The sequence below is a fragment of the Capsicum annuum genome, chromosome 10 (genome assembly GCF_002878395.1).
Source record: "Capsicum annuum cultivar UCD-10X-F1 chromosome 10, UCD10Xv1.1, whole genome shotgun sequence".
Lineage (NCBI taxonomy): Eukaryota > Viridiplantae > Streptophyta > Magnoliopsida > Solanales > Solanaceae > Capsicum > Capsicum annuum.
Window position 1 is genome coordinate 18,331,491 of NC_061120.1, and position 8,958 is coordinate 18,340,448.

General features: G+C 38.1%; 1 long non-coding RNA gene across 1 annotated transcript; it reads left to right on the forward strand.

Annotated features, from left to right (window-relative positions):
- LOC124888132 lies at positions 1-8,739 on the forward strand. The gene is made up of 2 exons (XR_007046144.1): positions 1-867; positions 8,489-8,739. It is a non-coding gene; the product is annotated as an uncharacterized LOC124888132 (long non-coding RNA).
- The last annotated feature ends 219 nt before the right edge of the window (positions 8,740-8,958 follow it).

The following is an 8,958-nucleotide window of genomic DNA, read 5'->3' on the forward strand; positions in this document are numbered from 1 at the left end:
TCCACTTCAACCAAAACATCAACCCTCTTCTCTCTCACTCTCTGTAAATACCGACCAAACCCTGACCACTGGATAATGGCAAATTTCGATGGTCTTAGCCTTTCCCCTTAACTTTTTTATCTTTTTCTCACCCCGTCACTTCAGTCATCTCTCTCCATAACCTTTTGTCTTCTCAAATCAAAGCTACAAAAGCTCTTATCTATCACTGTCATCTCTGAGAAGTGAAGAAAATCAAAAGACCTCTGAATTTTGAGGTCATTACCTCTTTAAACCGACGGTTCCAAATCCTCCACCTCAAAATCGTTTCTTTCTTCCTTCACGTCAATAGAAAGGGAAAAAATCCATCATTTTATTTTTGAATTTCATCATTATCACCTGCAATCGAGCCTTTCAAGAATTTAAATTTTGAATTCAAGAAGTTTTCTCAAAAGTTGAAGAATTCTAATTTCTCTCTATAGATACTTGCGTTCATAATCCATTTAAGGACATTTTTTGGCAGCCATTGCTCCTACAACTCAGAAAGTTGTTACTCTTTTTCACGCTAAAAAATATACTTGTTTACTTCACTCTATTTTGTTTCTCGACCGAGCGGAATTCCTTTCTGTTTTGGTCATCTCTTTGGTCTTGAAAAACTTTTCAGACACCTCTTTACTCCAAAACTTTTCGAATTAGCTGTTAGTTTCCCTCTAGGAAAGCTTTAAACTTTAGTTGTTAGTATTTTTGGAGTAATTAAAAGTCTCCCCGATTTTTAACTTTTTCCTTGGTCGATTTTGTGTTGATTTACGTTACTCAATCTGAGGTTTGAATGGTTATGGGAGTAAGGAGTAGATCCGAGACATGCGCCTCACGTTCACTGCACCAAAATAGGTTAGTGTTTTTCTCATTTTGTCCTTCTGACTCTAATACTTCCTTAAAATATGCTTATAATTTAGTATTTTGAAGCTAGGATCGGCTTTGGTTGTTCACTAATACTAAATTAGTTGTTCCCTATGTTTCTTGTTTGTCTTTCATGGTTGTGTTTGTTTGATATTTCTAGGACACTTGTTTATAACAATATTTCTTCTTTTACTATATGCCTATTGTGGTGCTTTAGAGTACTGAATACATTTTGTTTACTTCTAAATCTCAATTTAGATGTCCACTTAAGATAAAATATGACAACATGTTTGTGTATGGTTTGCTAGACAGAATACTATACACGAAATATGTACTTTGTTAGTTCAAGTATAGTGTGACCATGGTATTAGAAATTCTCTATTTTGCCGCCGATATTTTTGAGTTTGGGTAAGAATCTAGTAGTACTAATCTAATTATATATGTTTAAGAACATTCAGTGAGAAGTCTTGAATGGATGGCATCTCATAATTTAGTTAGCTCTTCAATAATTGTTATGCTTGATACATTTGGTATGCCTTAAAAATCATCTCCTTCGGGAAATATCTTGACAAATGTTATGTAGGGGTAGACTTTGTTTACATTCTTTAACCTTTAGCCTCTTGTTAAGATATAATAGTTTAGTTTGAAGTTTTATGATGAGATTTATTAGTTCATGTGCATGCAATTGTCCATATTGATCCACCTTAAGGGGTCGTTTGGTAGAGTGTATAAGAACAATGTAGAATATAGTGTATTAGTAGTACTTACATTAGTAATGCTTGTATTAGTTATGCTGATATTGTTTCTTATACATTGTTTGGCTTGATGTATTAGAAATAATATATCTTACATAATTTCTATAAAAGAAATGTTTATTTACAAAAATATCCTTCTTTGACTTTGTACACTTTTTTGTAACAAAGTTCTTTTGCCATCTCAAACATAATTCTAGTATTGTTGAGCTAGTAAACAAGGCGTTTAGAAACGTCTCTCTCTTTCTTTCATGATTTAGTCCGTGTTGTAGAGTCTGAATGTCCTCTAACCAATGATTCCCTGTATTTTAGAAAATTGATTATGCCTCCCCATAGAACTAATGAACAAAACACCCAAGCTGAGGATGTTCGTCCCACTCATGGCATGCGGACTCATAATAGAACTCGTTCCCCAAAGTTTGTTGCTGCTCCGAGAGTTCCTCCAGTTTTGGCTAATCCACCTTAGACTCCACAAACCAGTGTTAACCATCCCCAGCCTCCTCAGAGAGAAGTTACGAATACTGAGTTTCGACCGTCTATCCATATGATAGCTCAGCTGGTGGCCTTTCAAACTAGTCTGTATGAAGATATAGGGTCTGTGTTTGGTTCACCTGAGATTATGCGGGTTGGTTAATTCATGAGGCTGAACCCGCCTATGTTTATTGGTACGAAAATTGAGGAGGATACCCAAGGGTTCATTGAAGAACTAGAGAACATTTTCCAAGTTATGTATGCAAATGAGGTTGAAGGGGTTGAGTTGGCAGCCTATCATTTGAAGTATGTAGCGAACCAGTGGTATAATGAATTGGAGGACTCGAAGGGTAGTAATGCTGAGCCTTCTGTGTAGGGTGAATTTGTGGAAACTTTTCTAGACCGTTTCTTTCCCTAGGAGTTGAGGGAGTCAAAAGGCTGAGGAATTTATTAATTTAAATTAAGGAAAAATGAGTGTCAAAGAGTATACATTAAATTTCACTCAGTTGTCCAGGTATGCTCCAAAATTGGTAGGTAATATGAGAGCTCACATGAGAAAGTTTGCATTTGGTCTCTCGAATGATCTGGTGCTAGAATGTAAAGGAGCGATGTTGAATTGAGATATGGATTTCTCTAGATTTTTTGTTGATATGCAACAGGTTGAAGAGCAGAAGAAAAGGGTGGCAGAGGCCAGGGAGAAACACAGGCAGGCCAAGAAAGCCAGATCTACAGACCAGAATAACAGTCTGTATCAAGGTGGTAATTGGGGAAATAGGTGGTCTAAAAAGAAGTTTTGGAGTAATGCTCAGTCTTCAGCAAGTGCACTTGTGCCCTGGATTTTGGGTGAACAGCGGTTCCAGTCAGGTGACAGGCCTAGAGCCCTAGGCACTCAGTCTCAGGGATGTGTAGCTCAGACTTATCGAGCATACCCATGTTATAGGAAATGTGGAAAGGATCATCCGGGGTTGTGATAGTTTGGTAATCTCGTGTTCTATGCCTTTGGCCAGCCAGGCCATATCAAGAGGGACTGTCCCTCGACAAAAGAAAATTTTGGGGGAGCTAAGTCCCAAGCCGCATCCACAGCCCCTCCTCCTAAGGGCGCTACTTCAGCTACCGGTGGTGGTTGCAACCAGTTATATGCTTTATCTAACAACTAGGATGCTGAGGCTTCGCCAGATGTTATGACGAGTACATTATAAATTTTCTCCTGTAATGTGTATGTGTTTCTTGATCCAGGATATACCTTGTCTTATGTGACCTCGTATGTAGCCGTCAGTTTTGGTTTTGAGCCTGAAATTATTTTGGAACCTTTCTCTGTTTCAACCCTTGTTGGTGACTCTATTATGGCTAGGGTATGTATAGGAATTGTGTTGTGTTTTTCTATAATCATGATACTGTGGTAGATCTTTTATAGATTGATATGATTGATTCTAATGCCATTTTGGAAAAGGATTGGCTCCATTCGTGTTATGCCATGCTAGACTATAGACACTGAAAAGTTACTTTTTACTTTCCAAATGAACCAAAATGGGAAGGGTATTCTTTAGCACCTAAGGGGAAATTCATATCTTATCTCAGGGCCCGTAGACTGATATTCAAGGGTTATTTGTATTATCTTATTCAAGTCAAAGATTTTGGTATCGAAAGTCCTTTCCTCCAGTCTATCGCTGTAGTTAATGAATTCCCAAAATTTTTTCCTGATGATCTCCCGGGGATACCACCTGGCAGGGAAATAGATTTTGGCATTGACTTATTGCTGGACACTCATCCTATTTCTATTCCACCATACAGAATGGCTCCTACAGAACTAAAAGAGTTGAAAGAGTAGTTGAAAGACCTTCTTGATAAGGGTTTTATCCACCCTAGTGTTTCTCCCTGGGGCGCACCTGTACTCTTTGTACTTAAGAAAGACGACTCTCTCCATGTGTGTATAGACTACCGTCAGCTCAATAAGGTCACTGGTAAAAATAAATATCCTCTTCCCAAAATTGATGATTTATCTGATCAACTCCAAGGTGCTACATGTTTCTCCAAAATAGATCTTCATTCGGGGTATCATCAGTTGAAGGTTAGGGAGGCTAACATTCTCAAAAATGCTTTCCGAACCCGATATGGCCATTATGAATTCTTAGTTATGTCCTTCGGGGTGACTAATGCCCCCACAACTTTTATGAACCTAATGAATAGTTTTTTTATCAGTTTCTAGATCTGTTCGTCATAGTCTTTATTAACGACATCTTGGTTTATTCTAAAAATGAAGAGGATCATGATGATCACCTTCGAATCATTCTCCAGACCCTCAAAGATCATGAATTATATGCAAAGTTTTCAAAATATGAATTCTGGCTTAGCGTCATTGCTTTTCTGGGGAACATTATGTCTAGTGAAGGGATTAAGGTTGACCCCCAAAAGATTGAGGTAGTAAGAAAATGGCCTAGAACCATGACTCCAACCGATATCCGAAGCTTTCTGGGTTTGGCAGGGTATTACAAAATCTTTGTAGAGAGCTTTTCCTCCATAGATGCACCCCTTACCAAATTGACTCAGAAAAAGGCAAAATTCTTGTGGTCAAAATCTTGTGAGAATAGGTTTGAGAAATTGAAAGACAAGTTGACTACTGCATTGATTTTGACCCTTCCTGAGGGTACAAATGGCTTCATTGTTTACTGTGATGCATCCCCCGGGGACTTGGGTGCGTGCTTATGTAGCATGGTAAAGTGGTAGATTATGCATCTAGGCAGTTGAACGTGCGTGAAAAGAATTATCCCACTCATGACTTAGAGTTAGCAGCTGTAGTGTTTGTACTTAAGATCTGGCAGCATTATCCTTATGGGGTGCATGTAGATATATTTACTGATCACAAAAGTTTGCAGTATGTTTTCTTGCAGAAAGAGCTGAATCTCAGGCAGAGGCGTTGGTTAGAATTATTGAAGGATTATGACATGAGCCTGCACTATCATTTGGGCAAGGCCAATGTGGTAGTCGATACTCTTAGCAGGTTGTCAATGGGCAGTCTTTCTCATGTTGAGAAAGGGAAGAAGGAGATCGTGAGGGATATTCATCGGCTTATAAATTTAGGAGTTCGACTTTTGGATTCTGAAGATGGAGGAGTAATTGTTCATGAGATAGCTAAATCCTCCTTATGTACTGAAGTTAAGGAGAAACAGGCTGAGGATCCCATCTTGATGTAGATTAAGAAAGATATTGGTTAACAAAAGGTGATGACATTTGAAATTAGAGGAGACGAGATTCTGAGATATTAGGGTAGGTTGTATGTACCGAACATGAATGGTTTGCGAGAGAGAATTTTTGATAAAGCTCACACTTTGAGATATGTGGTTCACCCAGGATCTACGAAAATGTATCATGACCTTAAGAACATCTATTGGTAGAATAATATGAAAAGAGATGTTAATTTTGTTTCTAAGTGTATGAATTATCAGCAAGTTAAGGTAGAACATTTGAGGCCAGGTGGCACTTCTCAAGAGATAGCCTTGCCTATGTGAAAGTGGGAGATGATTAATATGGACTTCATTACGGGGATTTTGAAGTCCCTAAACCAATATGACTCCATTTGGGTGATCGTGGATAAGTTGACCAAGTCCGCTCATTTTCTTCCTGTACGAATCAACTATGTGGGGGATAACTATGCCAAGCTATACATTCGAGAGATAGTCCATTTGCATGGTGCTTTTGTGTCCATTATATCTGACTGAGGTACGCAATTTTCTTCGTAGTTTTGGAGGTCCTTTCAACGGGGTTTAGGCACCTAAGTGAACCTAAGTACTGCCTTCCACCCTCAGACTGATGGGCAAGCCGAACGCACCATTCAGGCCCTTGAGGATATGTTGAGGGCCTATGCGATTGACTTCAAAGGTAGTTGGGTGGACCATTTTCCATTGATAGAATTCGCCTACAGCAATAACTACCATTCTAGTATTCAGATAGCTCCTTTTGAGGTGCTTTATGGGAGATGTAAATCACCAATTGGATAGTACGAAGTGGGTGAAACCCGGTTGTTTGTGCCCAGCCTTGTCATTAGGAGATGGAAAAAGTAAAGATAATTAGGGAATAACTTAAGGCTGCTCAGAGTCGCCGGAAATCTTATGCCGATGTTAGAAGGAGAGATTTAGAATTTGAGGTGGATGATTGGGTATTCTTAAAAGTCTCCCCTATGAAGGGAGTCATGCAATTCGGGAAGAAAGGGAAGCTTAGTCCTCGTTATATAGGACCATATTAGATTGTAAGAAGAGTTTGCGGGGTTGCTTATGAGTTAGAGTTACCCACGAGTTTGGCTTTCGTGCACCCAGTATTCCATGTGTCCATGTTGAAAAAGTGCATAGGAGATCATTCCCTAGTATTGCCTATAGAGGAGGTCAATGTGAAAGACTCCTTGTCATATGAAGAAGAGCCCATTGCCACTATGGATCGCCAAGTTCGGAAATTAAGAAGTAAGGAGATAGTTTTGGTTAAGGTGTTGTGGAAGAATAAAAAAAGCTGAGGAAGCTACTTGGGAGTCAGAAAATGACATGCAAACTAGACACCCAAACCTTTTTGAGACTGTGGATGACGACATAGAAGGTTCAAATCATATACTACTCTCTTTATCTTTTCCTTAGTGTTTTTGAAGTCGTGCTTATCTGTGTTTCGAGCCATCATTCGAGGATGAATGAACCCAAGAGAAGGATAATGTAACACCTCATAGCATTCTTGAATTGTTACCACGTTTAGTAGTAAGCTTAAAAAGCTAACAACCTGAAATTTTCCTAAGTGTTAAAAAGGACTTAAGTCATATTTTAAACTCCTAAAGTTCAATGAGTTCTAAATTGACCTTTCCGACCCCGAGACATAGATTAGTGAGTTGATTCATATTTGGAGGTGTAAAAGGAATCTCTCAGGGGAGTTTCAGATTTTTCGAACGAGGGAAGGGACATGTTTGGATTTCAGAAATAGTAACTCAATGCGATATCGACGCATCGTGATACCTGTCGTACTGGTGCCCGATGCGTCACTTCGCCTAACGTATCGGGTGCCCAGTTCATTTTAATATATTTTTTAGGTTCAAGAGGGTATTTTAGTCTTTTCCCCTCGTCTTAACTTAGCCTAAACACAAAATTAAGTCGTGATTAGGGCATATTATGCCAAAAGTTACTTAAATTCCCTAAAAAACTAAACCTTAACTCCACCCCCAAAGATCAAGAATCCATCTTTAAGTTCAAGATTTCCAAGAAACGAGTCAAGATTCAAGTCCTATTCTTCAAAATAAGTAATCTAAGGTATGTGGACTATCCTAAACCTCATGGGCATGGATTTACTATTTTTAAACATGATTTAAAGAGTATATACATATTCATGTGAAATTGGTTTCAAGATCTTGATAAATATGTATTGGAAATCCTATGATTTGATGAAGTATTGTAGAAATTGTAAATTGGTGTTTAAAACTCGAATTATATTCGTGTGATCATGTGATATCAGAATTGTGAAGTTATATGAGAGCATGGGATCTGTAATTCCCTTTTTTTTTTTACTATGAAATCCCTTGAGTTATACATGTTGTGAATTAATTATGCGAATTGCTAAAGGCTTGGGTCTGTTGATGAATTAATATGTACAATTATACTGTTTTATATGAGGAAATGAGAGGTTGTTTTTACTTGTTTTGTAAATGGTCATGTTTTCCCATGAGAATGGCTTAAAACTTGATAAGAAAGGTGACCACCGTAAATAAAGTGTTGAAGGAAGAAGTACATGTTTTTCAACTATTTTAAAATATGAACTCTTATTAATTAGTAGATCTTTTGGGTGGTCAATAATATCTTTTGAATCGATAAGAGGGCAGTAGAGTGTGATATAACTTGCAAGTCAGGGGTATATGCCCGAAAATAGGATAAGAGATAAAACGATTATAAGATGAAGATATGTTTTAAAGAGTATAAAATTGGGCTTAAGAGAGTTAGATGGTTACCCGAAGAAGGCACGAGTCAGACGACTCATTGCCTAAAACTATGATTTGTCGACACGGGTTTATGTTACCCGAAAGGGAGATCGTACGTTGATGATGACTCTGTGGTGTAGTAGATAAGCAGATACTCCAACCTTTGCGGCAAACTTAGATTGGGAGCTTGGCCGCTGAGTCAAAGGCAGATTCCATATAGCCCGTGGAATTACAGATTGTAGGATGTACCATCTAGCTTAGAAGAGAAGAAAGTGTAGAGTCATGATTTGTAGAATCTGTTTTGAAAGATTTATATTATGCCCATGTATTTTCAACTATTTTAAGATGACATGTGTTTTATGAAATGCTCTCACTTATATTATGTAAAAATATATTTTTGTTTTGGATTGCTCTCCGTACTAGTACAATTGTATTGCCCTCTATATTTTAGGATCTGAGGCTCAGTCCGGGGTCCCGCTAAGCAGTAGGTGGTGTGTCTGAGATTTGCAGTTGATGAGCCTCCCCTATTTCGAAAGGCCGGGTTTATGGAACATTGCTATTTATTTGATTCATGGTTTGACTGGGGGCCTTGTATAAGTTTTTCTTTTAGACGGATGTTGATTCTTGTAATTGTTTTAGATTTCACAGACTGATTCAGATGTTTGAGTGTCAAGAGTTTCCTTTCGTATTGACCATGTTTTCGTATGTTAAAACTTCCGTATTTCTTTTTATTGTTTGAATATTGTGCATGATTGTCAGATAGATAAGGGGCGCCCATGCCTCAATGGTTCGGGATGCCATCGCTGTCAGGGTATCTGCTCGGGTTGTGACAGTCACTTTTATCAACTTAGACTTGACTTAAATTAATCTTGGATAAATTGTTTTACCTATGGTTCACTTTAATTTGTTACACTTTTGTTA